Source organism: Schistocerca americana, chromosome 2, assembly GCF_021461395.2.
Source record: "Schistocerca americana isolate TAMUIC-IGC-003095 chromosome 2, iqSchAmer2.1, whole genome shotgun sequence".
In the NCBI taxonomy this organism is placed as follows: domain Eukaryota; kingdom Metazoa; phylum Arthropoda; class Insecta; order Orthoptera; family Acrididae; genus Schistocerca; species Schistocerca americana.
Window position 1 is genome coordinate 747,097,905 of NC_060120.1, and position 14,610 is coordinate 747,112,514.

The window sequence follows — 14,610 nt, forward strand, 5'->3', positions numbered from 1 at the left end:
GATCTTTATAAACGAATCATTGGAAGATAGCTAAGGATCTAACTACCATTCCTGGAAGTCATATATCGATACATATTTTATTTATTGAATTATTGTGTTTTATACATTTTCTATTATGTATATGTGTCAGATCATAATGTGCTTCATAGATACATAGCACATGAAAGCAGTATGGCAATTTTCAGATATAGCTGTATATGACCATGCGGCTTTTATTTCAGTTAATAATAGCTGTTTCTAAATGATAACTGAAATTTCTGTTCGCCAGTATTAACATTTTTGTAACTTAAAACCGGTAAATGATCCTTAAGATCTAATACCATAAATAGATTTGGTGTAAAAAGCTGCATCAATTGAGCAGGCTCAACTTACATTTCATATGTTCTTTATTGTTTGTTACAAGTGCGTATAAACTAGATAACGTTTAATTAATTATGTATATGCTCTTGTGTGTACAGTATCGTGTTTGGTCTCTACAGAAGCGAGGGAGAGTGTTCTTCAATTTAAGTCCTATAACTAATCTGTAACTTTATTGTTACACAAATGGTGCTTCCTTTCATAGCTTTTAGTAAATCGTGCTATCTGATGAGAGGGGCGAGTGTTTCTCATTGGTGTGAGCAGTGAGGCTTTCAGACATTTGGTTTCGTGGAGTGGGTCTTGGAAGCAAAGTGGGATTTCTGGGAGAGATAGACAGTTGAAACGCTTAGTGTGGAGACAGGATAGGGGGAAGACGGTAGAGAGGAGAGACATGATGTTGCAGAGCAGTTGCTGCAGTAAAGTGATAGCTAGTAGTCGCCAATACTTTAAAATTTGCCCGTACTTGGCAAATTCCGCGGCTAGTGGGAGTTTGACGCAGTGAATTCGCAGCAACTTTTACTGTGAGTGATCATTATAAGTTGTACTTGAAACAACTTTGAAGTGATTTACTTGCTGTTCTAGGTTTATTTTTGACTGGTTAAAAGAATAGGGCTGTTACTTGGCGAATTAGTGACGACATATTGATTTCGGGGGATTCTAGTACCATTCTGATTTTGCAGATTTAAGCAACCTTAACTGCGATTGAATATTTATCAGTTTGTATGTTTTAAAGTGAATCATACTAAACCACCAGTTCTAGAAATTCTTTCAAGTGATTTATTAAATAAATTATCACTTTATTCAACATAGATTTGTGATATAGTCTACATTAATTTATTATTAGCAGATAATAACCTTTATTCCCTTTATTATTATTAATTTAATTGTAATTGTATTTTGCATTTCTTTAAAATTTCGCTTTAACTTTTCAATGCTTTACTATTTGGCCAGAGGATCATAATCTGTAACTGTTACTTTAGCTACCTTAGCTAATGAGCATCAAAGAAGATGTGAGCGTCTCGACCCTATGATAACGTTGAGTCACATTCTCTGAACGGAGCCGCACATATCCCAAATACCAACGACCACAGATCCGTTAATTTTGATATGTCGCAAATATGTTTTCTCGGCAGGACATCTGATTAGAAAATCTATCCATATTTCTTGCTGTATTGTTTACGATGTAGGAGCAAATTTGCGGCTTTTCTAAATTGGAGTATTCGCTTCAAAAATGTAATAAAATTGACTGTACAAAGACCCCCAAAATTTGTATAGAAAATAATTTCGGAAAAAAGTGATTCGAACGAGACTGATCAAAGTTGCCACAAATGCAAAGAAGAGGATCACAGTGACAGTTGTCTTATTTGCTTTATATTTTACGCGTCTACTAATCACGAACAACCTTTGCTGTCGTACCTGTACTCTCTGAGCGATTTTCCCATACTCAGAGCTGCATCTGTTATGCTTTGCTATCTTGTCTAAACTCTTCAAGACAAAAACGGCCTTGGTCAACGTGAAACGAGAAATCTCACACTCCACGTGGCTTCCAAGGTTTGAAGTAGCAAAATGCGATGTCTATTCCATTTGGACTGTTCTGGATTAACGGTGTGTTTTCGCTTTGTGTGATATGGTGTGCTTCTGAACGATGCTGCATTGAATTATACTGAGAAAGATGGAGAGAGGCAACTAAATGAGCTTAGAGTTTGTATAATGAAGTGGTATTGAGAATCGCACACAATATTTTTATACGACGACTCCATAATACAAGGTAATGGGTGCTTTTTTTTTTTTTTTTTTTTTTTTTTTAATTTTACGTGTTGGCGAGACATACTGGAAACGCAAAATACCATGGATACTAAAGCAGGACGAAGAGCCGAGTGGTACATGTGACTGCGATTGATGTGGGACAGTTTCAGTTCGGTTTACAGGCTATACTGGTTCTTAATCAAATTTAGTGAGATTTTTGTTCTTTTTTAATTCATGACTATTAAGAAGAATAGGTCTTTGTATGATAATCATGTATGTGCCACGTGGTTCATGTAATGTTTAACATGACGGAACTTCCGTGCTCACTGCCTTTGCTGCCTGAGCAGCGCAAGAATATTTATTTCTTTTAAAATATTTTTAAGAGTTTTTTCACTTTATGATGTTGTGGGATAATTAAAAAGTGTGTACTTTTTACGCTTTAACGTTGAACAAGCAGGGGTCGAAGCAATACACCTGAATATACATCACTGTGAACGAACCATCGTCCGCAGCTCGTGGTCGTGCCGTGGTCGTGCGGTAGCGTTCTCGCTTCCCGCGCCCGGGTTCGATTCCCGGCGGGGTCAGGGATTTTCTCTGCCTCGTGATGACTGGGTGTTGTGTGATGTCCTTAGGTTAGTTAGGTTTAAGCAGTTCTAAGTTCTAGGGGACTGATGACCTCAGATGTTAAGTCCCATAGTGCTCAGAGCCATTTTTTTTTTGAACGAACCATTTACCGGCACAGTCGGAGCAACAATGTTTTCCAACGGCAGCGACCGTGAGATTCCCTGCGCCACTTGCCTTTTAATTATAAAAAGAAAAAAAAATGGAAGGAAGCTTTAGAAACATTGAGTCTGTATGTCGTATCTCATAGCGGAAGGTTGTCTGTGTAAAGACTATTTACAGTAATTACGATTATGACAAACTTCCGTTAATTGTGATGTTTGGTTACTGAAAAGTGGAAATAAATGTCATGTTGGTGGAGTGCTACAATTAACTGCGCTGTCTGAAACGTGTATTCGATCAATCATTACCCTGTTTTACTGGGAGCTTGAAGGAAATTTAAATGAAATAGATTTCATATAAGTACAAAAAATGAGGCAGACAACGATAATATTGTTTATTAATCTCAGTTTAGGAACATATTGGAGTTATCCAAAAATTACTAGCTCCATATATTGAAAGTTTGTTTAACCAAAGGGCAGGAAAGCCATGAAAATTACAGAAACAATTCAACGGATATTTAGTGAAAGAAAATTTGATTTCACGTTGATGCTATCGCAATCATTCCATGATCGCAGCGAACGAGTAAGGAGTAATACAGTCCCTAGCGAATACTATAGCGACGAAAATAAACAGTATTATGAAGCTGATATTTTAAGTCGTCTAAAATGCAAAAACCGTAAAATATTGCCGAAAAAAATAATGCATCCAAAATGAAATCTTATTGATAAACAACATGTCAATAAATATATATGAAAAACTATAAAATTAATGTGTTTGTGGTGCGTCAGTCCACGGTCCTATCACGGCAAATGTTAATCTTATTGTGCTGTGTGAATACACTTGTATTGATTGATTGGGAACTAATAGGATAATTGTCAGAAAATCTCGTATCTTTATTTATTTTTCGTTCCTTTCATCAATTTAATTAAATATAGTGTAATTTTTAAAAATGGTAGCACTGAGTAGTCATGAGGCTTTGCACTAATGCCTTGCATAAGGATAACACGAGGTACAATTTTATGCCTTTAGCTCACTAGTTTTTCATGTTGTACGAACTGTACATCCCCGAGATTCTTGGTCTAAATGACGCTTATGGGATCCAAGGTTAGTTTCAGTGATAAGAAATTTGCTCAGTTAACAATAGTAAATCAACGCAGAAGCGAAATAATATCCGACGCGTGAAGTACGAGTGTCTGAATCGAGTAGGGCTGTCAGATCGCGAATAATGTTATCTTTTGGTTGTTATTCACTTAGTAATGTGGACATCTTTAATAATAGCAATGTTATGTGGAACGCATGACCACTACTACACAGAATGTATTGTCAGACATCGAACAACTGATTTCAATGAAATTTTCATGTACAATAAGAAAGTCTAACATTGAAAGAAGAAATGCACGCAAAAATAATACTGTCGTTCAAAATTTGATAGTTCACGGAGACATTGAGTAGTCTGTATCTGCATTCGTTCGGGATGGATAGTAGTCATCTACTTTCACAAGCTGCAACATGGTCGCGAATACAACAGTGACCCAGAAAGTGTAGAACAAATTTCTTTATTTCCGTCTATGATCACAAATTTGTTAGGTCCTCAGACTACCGATTTCGGTCAGCAATGATTATCTTCAGATCTGTTTTAAAAGCATGTCCTAATATTATGGAGTCATATTGGAGTCGTCAAAACACAAACACAGAATCAGCTTAGCATCGTAGCACGTTTGTAAAATATGGTATGTACTAGAATCGTCTTGTTAACAGCGCTGCTGTTCATAACAAACTGGTGCTGTTCTCAAAAGTCGCAGTTTCCGACAAACTGTTCAAGGCTCGGAACATTAGTCTGTGTGCCAAACACGCAGCTCTGTGTATCTCGGTCTCAGCAGTGCAGAGGTGTGCTCGTTTACTGAGAAGTTTGCAGCATCGAGGTTGGAACATACATGAGTGGATCAAAGTGCGCGTTGCAGTTGAACCCACTCAATACCTTGCAAAGTGATCGAGCCACACATTCATCTGGAGGGAAAGATCGATTTCTTCTTAGAGAATCTTGGTTCGTAGAGTCGTGATGTTCGTGTACTGAGCTTCCCATCTTCACTGTTTGCCATAGGATCATTGTTAGCCTCCAGAGGAAGAGAGGTATGTTACTACAAACATGTGTGCGACATTTCAGAGGCGCAGTTGGCCCGGTTTTCCCCTCGTGGACGGTAATACCTATCCACCCCGAGCTGCTCTTGAGGATGAATTTCTTGTAGGAGAAGATATTCATTACTTGGGCTGGCAGTAAGGCCTCCAGGCCAGTACCTATAAATCATGCCCAAGGTGCATTGGGGAGACGAAGTGAAGACCATCAGCCTCTGTCAAGGGCTCTCGAGACCTAAATGCAGCTCTTCTTCACGAATGAGATTACCTGCCAATAGAGCTCTCGAAGCAACTCTTAGAAAAAAACATCGAATTAGCTGCAAGAACATGTGGCAGGTAAAGTAAGCATATTCTATTGCGACGTAACTGCTTACTCACATGTTGATAAGCGAGCATAAATACCGTTATTGCTATTGTATTATCCGAAATTCTTCTTATGGAGGAACAGGGCTTGTGAAGTCTGGAGTATTGAACTCGTTGAATTCCCCATTGCTGGAACGTGGTGAGAACGACCAACTGCAAACTTGGGCGGCCGAGGAGTGGACTTTCGGGTCGTTTCCCTGATTTCCCTCCAAGGACACTAGAGCCATGTGTGAAGGTTGGCAGGGTGCTCCCAGGGCGGAGTACCATTAAGCGCCTTTTCAGCGCTGTGCGAAACGCAAGTGATTCCTGGGGTAGCCAGAAACGGTCTCTGCTTTTCCTAGAAGCATACGCAGAGAAAGAGCCACCGCCATATTACCGTCCACACAGAATAGGAACGAGCTGCAATTTGCGCCCAGACGAATTTTCAGCAAATTGGGGTGAAAAGCCATCCAGTACCAACATTTAGTCAGTTTATGGGAAAACAACAAGTGCTTTTGGAGAAAATTGTGCATGCTTCCTCTGTAAGTTTTAATGCGAGGTGAAGTTCCCGGCTGTCGCGGTGGCAAAACTCGGGACTGGTCCCTCCCACCGGTAGCGTTTAGAAGCGGTGAGGAACATAGGAGAGGACGGTCGGACGGAGTCAGGTTAGAGGACGTGGTGTGTGCTGTTCGAAGATACGCGAGGTGTCGGGTCCTGCTTGGCGCTTCTTTCGCTGTTCTTTTTGAGTAAATGTCGCGGTTAGCAACTGCGTTTCGTTTTGCCTGAGAAACTCATAGTTTGCGTCTTTATTTCGCCACGTGAGTTTCCGTTTTATGGTGGATTTCTTATTCTGGCACAGTCAGTCGATCTTCTCCAGTATTACTACATTTGTGAGCTGCTCAGAATTTGAAAGGTTATAGGCTTGTCGAGTAGCGTTTTTTTACAGAGCATTCAGGTGTCTTCAGCATTTATTCAGTGCAGTCAATGTAGACAGGAATTTTATCTCATTACTGGATGATATCTTTCTGTTTGTAGTTGCATGCATAGTAATTTTTGTATTCATGACGTGATGAATTGTCACTGTAGTTTCCCTTTGTCTGTGAATCATTTTACTCTTGAAGCAACAGATTAAAGGTTAAATTTAACGAATATAATTGTTTTTTCTGTCCTACAAGCATCTGAAGAGGTGACCATTATCTCTAACTAGATATCAACATGCGGCTCTGTATGCCTTAATTGTGCACTTGCTGTGTCGGCGTTCCAGTGCAAAGCAGGGGCTATCATTACCTGGAATATTTTGTAATTAACCAGGTAAGATAACTGTTTCATTCTTTTCCTGTATGAATTTCTGAAGGTTTATCTGTTGGAAACTAAAGTTCACCTTCTTCTGCATTGATTAGCGCGAGTGGTTATAATTGACAGTGTCGTTCTGTAGTGTTGTAAAGGTACCAGGTGTCGAACAGCTGTAGAATTAAACGTGTTTTGAGTCCGCAACTGTGACAGGCACTTGCATTCACTATTGTCGAACCCCACATGGTTAACACGAACCTTGAAGCACTACAAACGCGCAAATACCACAACATTAAACTTTATTAAATATTATGCTGTGTGTTTGTATTCGGATAGAAAGCCTTTGCATTGTTCTGTAACCTTTACAATGTACTATTCAGGAAATATACTATAATTTTTGACGGCTTACACATGAATACTAAACTGCTCGAACAGTCGTAATTGACAACCCCTCTGCGCCGTTGTTTGCAATACTCATGCGTACGACGGAACGCCTGCCTGTCAGGTGCACATTTCCACGTACACTCTTTTACAAATGTGTTCCTAACCTTTAGCGTTGAAACGATATATACAGTACAGGATCCTGAACTTATTACTGAATGATTTATAACTAGCGGTAGGCAATGAATATTTAGGTTTTACTGACGTAAATGATGTCACTCCCGTAAGAGCAAAAACTTGAGCTAGTCTGACTGCATGCATTATAACGGCTTTTGCCACTCCCTAGCTCACTAATGATACGGTGGATCTAGTTTGTATTATTTACTTAATTATTTATTGGACGGCACCACGCGAATAAAGCATTGCCATCTGTAACAACCAGATACTGTTCAGTATCTACTGCGGTTCCACACATCGACGACTTCACGCAAAACATTGGAAAAAGAACGAAGTGTCTAAGCGTCACCGGCGATTGCGTATTATTTTTCTATGTAGTGCGACAACCGTCGCTATACAAACATAAACAGTTTAGAGCAGTGGTCGTCAATCTTTCCTGCGCAAGAGCCAATACCGACAGTGTTGAGTGGCATCTTGAGCCGCTTATGTGCCGATCTTATTATCACTTGGGAACTTACATAAATTAATATTTTTGAGCCCCCGATACACTCCATACAGTAACAGCGTGATGTGTTCGCCACCGGCCCCACGTCCTGATCGTTGCAAGTCGGTCCTCTCTGTGTCGCCTGTTCTTTGTTTCAGACTTTGCGACCATCAGCGACCCCAAAGTTGTGACTCCATAATTGCCTGACGAGGTGTTGTGCTGTCTCTGTGAGCGGATGATTAAATGATTAATAACAGCAATTGTTCTTACATTGTGCAATATAAGAGACGATCACAAATCTTTACTAGGTGTTTTGAATGTCAGTTTTCGTCGTATTAGAAAAGCGTGTAATCTCTCAACAGAAAAAATAATTATAATGTTCACATTTGGTGTAACCTCCCAACAGAAAAATCTCGTTTAAGTTCCCAATAGAAAAATTTCTTTCCAATAATAAAATTTCAAGTTTTAATGTGACCTTCCATTAAAGATTGACTGCATATCGAGATTAATAAGTTTTGATGTCATCAGCGCTGCGTCATGACCCTGTGAAATCATCCTGAATAAACTGAAAAATTCTTCCCTCACAATGATGTCGCCGGATAACGCTATCTGTATATCTGCTCCTATAAGAAATTTTTGGCACAGCCCAGTGCAGTGCTGGCCACTAGATTTTCATTTGTAGGGAAACAACTGATTTTCTTTTGCTTAATCAACATGAGTATGCACAGGAAAAATTCTTAAAATCTGTAAACTCAGATAAACGACTGACAAAAGTTTTCTTCAGAACAAAAGTTATTATTGAAACATTTCTGCAAGGAATTACATGGGACTTAAACATTACAATTGTGGTTAAATCAGTTGTGGCAATTATGTGCGTGGCAACAAAGAACAATAATTCTTTTTATTACCTTATACTACATCGCTCAGGCACCGCCATCGTTCTGCACGACAAGCCCAATACAAGTCAACCGCTGCACTGCCCTGTCCGAACTCCAGAACTCAAGTGCTCTGCGCGAGCTACAAAACACAATTGCTCTCTGCGAGCTACTAAACTCGACTTACTGCCAACACTGCTCTGACCTGCGATTCTAATGTAGCATAGATATTCCAGGCAGCGCGTGAGCAATCCATCGAAATTACATCTGCTCAAGTGCGCTAGCGAATAGTAATGAACCCCTAATGAACCCCTGACAAGCATTAATTTTATTTCATATTTCTTGCTACAAGTATGTACCGCATTTGAAGATGAGCGACTCTGTAACACAAAAGGGAGAATCCACGTTACTACCGTTTGCAAATTTATACCGCAGAAGATGATCCGTACGAGTCGCGCACGCCCGTGAGTTGTCAGTAGTGGAAGACGAACAGTAAAACATTCTCCCTCTCACATCCTCTAACCAAGCAGTGACCCCATGCAGATTTACCACTCTGACCCAGAGGTAAACGGCCAACTTTACTTAGCTCATGGCCGAATTCACGAACGTCAATTACAATTAACCAGATCTTAAAATACTACTGCGTTTGTATTTTTTTTCTTACTGAGCAGGAAAGCTACACTCTTAAGAAGCTCTTACAGTTAATTGAAGGTTTTGGATTCGACTGTTAGCTACTAGGTGCACATTATTATAAAACAGTGTGAGAACCGCGGGCCGCACGCACATTTGATTCGGGCTGCACGTGCGCAGTTCGACGGCCACTGATTTAGAAACATGTGTATAGGTACCCATTCAAGCCGTCTTATCGCCTGATATGCTCCTTTCTTGTCTTTGGTTGCTAAACTCAAGATCCTTCAGCGTCTATACAACTTTTCCTTCAAAGTTGCAGGACACCCTCTAAGTAGTGTGCATTAGTTACTTCTTTTCTTCAAGTAGAGACCTTCCGTTTTCTACAAGGATAGTGACGAGACACAGGCAATTCTCTTATTTTATGAGCGTAACAATGAATAAAATCTACTTACGTAACTGTACCAGTGGACATTGACAGGTTTACGTTTTTTGAGGCCCTGGACGCAACAAAAATCGTGACCCCACCCAAAAGAGAGAAAAAAAAATTATGGCACATTTTATTCAAATTTTTTGCACTTCAAATATTGTGTAATATTTATGATTTATCTAGAATAAAATTTGAGTTTGATGTTTGTATAATTTATTTTCTTCTCAGCGTCTGTCTCATTTTAGAGGAGGGTCAGCTTGTTCAGACATTAAGTTTCCATCCTGCGCAACATTCGGCTCCTTGAGCGGTAACTCCCACTGTGCTCATGTCGTTCCGTTGGATATCAAGCCGTCTCTTCCTTACGTAACGTAAATAATGACAGCATAATAATAATCACAGAGTTTCGAAGTAATAATTGGACGGAAATAGACATCGTGCTAAGATCAGTCATCTCTATTATTTTATGAAACTTGAGTTTCGTAACTTTAACGCATAGTTCCCATGAACCATGGACCTTCCCGTTGGTGGGGCGGCCTGCGTGCCTCAGCGATACAGATAGCCGTACCGTAGGTGCAACCACAACGGAGGGGTATCTGTTGAGAAGCCAGACAAACGTGTGGTTCCTGAAGAGGGGCAGCAGCCTTTTCAGTGGTTGCAGGGGCAACAGTCTGGATGAGTGACTGATCTGGCCCTGTAACACTAACCAAAACGGCCTTGCTGTGCTGGTACTGCGAACGGCTGAAAGCAAGGGGAAACTACGGCCGTAATTTTTCCCGAGGGCATGCAGCTTTACTGTATGATTAAATGATGATGGCGTCCTCTTGGGTAATGCAGAAGTAGGTTTAATAATGAATAGGAAAATAGGAATGCGGGTAAGCTACTACAAACAGCATAGTGAACGCATTATTGTGGCCAAGATAGATACGAAGCCCACGCCTACTACAGTAGTACAAGTTTATATGCCAACTAGCTCTGCAGATGACGGAGAAATTGAAAAAATGTATGATGAAATAAAAGAAATTAATCAGATTGTGAAGGGAGACGAAAATTTAATAGTCATGGGTGAATGGAATTCGGTAGCAGGAAAAGGGAGAGAAGGAAGCGTAGTAGGTGAATATGGATTGGGGCTAAGAAATGAAAGAGGAAGCCGCCTGATAGAATTTTGCACAGGGCACAACTTAATCATAGCTAACACTTGGTTCAAGAATCGTGAAAGAAGGTTGTATACATGGAAGAAGCCTGGAGATACTGACAGGTTTCAGATAGATTATATAATGGTAAGACAAAGATTTAGGAACCAGGTTTTAAATTGTAAGACATTTCCAGGGGCAGATGTGGATTCTGACCACAACTATTGGTTATGACCTGTAGATTAAAATTGAAGAAACTGCGAAAAGGTGGGAATTTAAGGAGATGGGACCTGGATAAACTGACTAAACCAGAGGTTGTATAGAGTTTCAGGGAGAGCATAAGGGAACAATTGACAGGAATGGGGGAAAGAAATACAGTAGAAGATGAATGGGTAGCTTTGAGGAATGAAATAGTGAAGGCAGCAGAGGGTCAAGTAGGTAAAAAGACGAGGGCTAGTAGAAATCCTTGGGTGACAGAAGAAATACTGAATTTAACTGATGAGAGGAGAAAATATAAAAATGCAGTAAATGAAGCAGGCAAAAAGGAATACAAACGTCTCAAAAATGAGATCGACAGGAAGCGCAAAGTGGCTAAGCAGAGGACAAATGTAAGGTTCAAATGGTGCAAATGGCTCTGAGCACTATGGGACTTAACATCTGTGGTCATCAGTACCCTAGAACTTAGAACTATTTAAACCTAACTAACCTAAGGACATCACACACATCCATGCCCGAGGCAGGATTCGAACCTGCGACCGTAGCAGTTGCGCGGTTCCGGACTGAACGCCTAGAACCGCTAGACCACACAAATGTAAGTATGTAGAGGCATATCCCACTAGGGGTAAGATAGATACAGCCTACAGGAAAATTAAAGAGACCTTTGGAGAAAACAGAGCCATTTGCATGAATATCAAAAGCTCAGATGGAAACCCAGTTCTAAGCAAAGAAGGGAAATCAGAAAGATGGAAGGAGTATATAGAGGGTCTATACAAGGGCGATGTACTTAAGGACAATATTATGGAAATGGAAAAGGATGTAGATGAAGATGAAATGGGAGATATAATATTGCGTGAAGAGTTTGACAGAGCACTGAAAGACATGAGTCGAAACAAGGCCCCGAGAGTAGACAACATTCCATTAGAACTACTGACAGCCTTGGGAGAGCTAGTCCTGACGAAACTCTACCATCTGGTGAGCAAGATGTATGAAACAGGCGAAATACCCTCAGAGTTCAAGAAGAATATAATAATTCCAATTCCAAAGAAAGCAGGTGTTGACAAATGTGAAAATTACCGAACTATCAGTTTAATAAGTCACGGATGCAAAATACTAACGCGGATTCTTTACAGACGAATGGAAAAACTAGTAGAAGCCGACCTCGGGGAAGATCAGTTTGGATTCCGTAGAAATGTTGGAACACGTGAGGGAATACTGACCCTACGACTTATCTTAGAAGCTAGATTAAGAAAAGGCAAACCTACGTTTCTAGCATTTGTAGACTTGGAGAAACCTTTTGACAATGTTGACTGGAATACGCTCTTTCAAATTCTGAAGGTGGCAGGGGTAAAATACAAGGAGCGAAAGGCTATTTACAATTTGTACAGAATCCAGATGGCAGTTATAAGAGTCGAGGGACATGAAACGGAAGCAGTGGTTAGGAAGGGAGTGAGACAAGGTTGTAGTCTCTCCCTGATGTTATTCAATCTGTATATTGAGCAAGCAGTAAAGGAAACAAAAGCAAAATTCCGAGTAGGTATTAAAATCCATGGAGAAGAAATAAAAACTTTGAGGTTCGCCGATGACATGGTAATTCTGTCAGAGACAGCAAAGGACTTGGAAGAGCAGTTGAATGGAATGGATAGTGTCTTGAAAGGAGGGTATAAGATGAACATCAACAAAAGCAAAACGAGGATAATGGAATGTAGTCGAATTAAGTCGGGTGGTGCTGAGGGAATTAGATTAGGAAATGAGACACTTAAAGTAGTAAAGGAATTTTGCTATTTGGGGAGCAAAATAACTGATGTTGGTCGAAGTAGAGAGGATATAAAATGTAGACTGGCAATGGGAAGGAAAGCGTTTCTGAAGAAGAGAAATTTGTTAACATCGAGTATAGATTTAAGTGTCAGGAAGCCATTTCTGAAAGTATTTGTGTGGAGTGTAGTCATGTATGTAAGTGAACCATGGACGATAAACAGTTTGGACAAGAAGAGAATGGAAGCTCTTGAAATGTGGTGCTACAGAAGAATGCAGATCACATAACTAATGAGGAAGTATTGAATAGGATTGGGGAAAAGAGAAGTTTGTGGCACAACTTGACTAGAAGAAGGGATCGGTTGGTAGGACATGTGTTGAGGCATGAAGGGATCACCAATTTAGTATTGGAGGGCAGTGTGGAGGGTAAAAATCGTAGAGGGAGACCAAGAGATGAATACACTGAGCAAATTCAGAAGGATTTAGGTTGCAGTAGGTACTGGGAGATGGAGAAGCTTGCACAAGATAGAGTAGCATGGAGAGCTGCATCATACCAGCCTCAGGACTGAAGACCACAACAACAACAACGCATAGTTCATTCTACAATCAAAACACCACTAATACTAAAGCATTGTTTCCAAAATACAACTTACCCCAGCACGTGTTGCTGCTGCTGAAACACTTGTCAAACAATGCTTTCTAAAGAGAATGTTCACACAACGATTATCAAGTTCAGCGATTACGGCGTATTCTTTGGAGTTTTTGACAATAGAGTAGTCCAGTGGTAAAAGCAGCGAACACTTACCAAAAGCATCTGTACCTGGTTTGTACACAGAGTTTATTTTAGTCATTTCTTGCGTACTCCTGTGAAGAATAACGTCTATTTTTTCTGATTTTTTAAATTATTTTTCTGTTAGTGTCTGTAACTGACAGCGTTGTGTAAGCTGACTTTGTACTGCTGTGCTCCAGCCATGGTCACAATTAATACGTAGCAACAGAAACAGCAGTACTTAGTTTGCACTGATCGCATACTTTAGTCGTTGTATTACAGGCTTCTACTTCGAAGAGGTCAGTAGCTGTTAATTTATTGTCTGCGTTGAATACCGCTTTTCATTTCTCCATTGCTAGCGCATTTTAGGATCTTTAGGGTGGCATTTTCTGACATTGTAGTGTAGTTTCAAACGGCCAAGTCCCATAGTTGCCTGACTAAATTTGCTTTTACGATCGTTCCTAATAGTAGTACACCAGTCCTTGCAGAGTGAGTGATAGCCAGCAGTGATTAGCTTGTATTAGGTTGCTAGAATACGCTGGTATGACAAAAGTCATGGGATACCTCCTAATATCGTGTCGCACCTCCTTCTGCCAGGCACAGTGCAGGGGCTAGACTGAACAAATCGTTGGGAGTCTCCTGCAGAAATACCGAGTCATGCTGTCTCTATAGCCGTCCACATTTACGTAAAGTGTTGGCTGTGCATGATTTTGATCTCTCGATTATGTCCCGCAAGTATTCGATGGGATTCCTGTCAGCGATCTGGGGGGCCGAATCAATCCCTCGAATTGTCCAGAACGTTCTTCAAACCAGTCGCGAACAACTGGACCTGTTTACATAGCACATTGTCATCCATAAAAATTCCATCGTTGTTTGGGTACGTGAAGTCCACGAATGGCTACAAAAGGTCTCAGTTGTTTCAGCTGGTCTAGAGGATCCAATCTATTCCACGTAATCACAGTCCACACCATTATGGAGCAACCAGAGCTTACACAACGTCTTGTTGTCACCCTGGGTCCATGGCTTCGTGGAGTCTGTACCACACGAACCCTGCCGTCAGCTGTCACCAACTGAAATCAGGACTCATCTGACGAGGCCACGGTTTTCCAGTCGTCTCGGATCCAACCAATATGGTCACGAGCCCAGGAGAGACGCTGCAGGCGATGTCGTGCTGT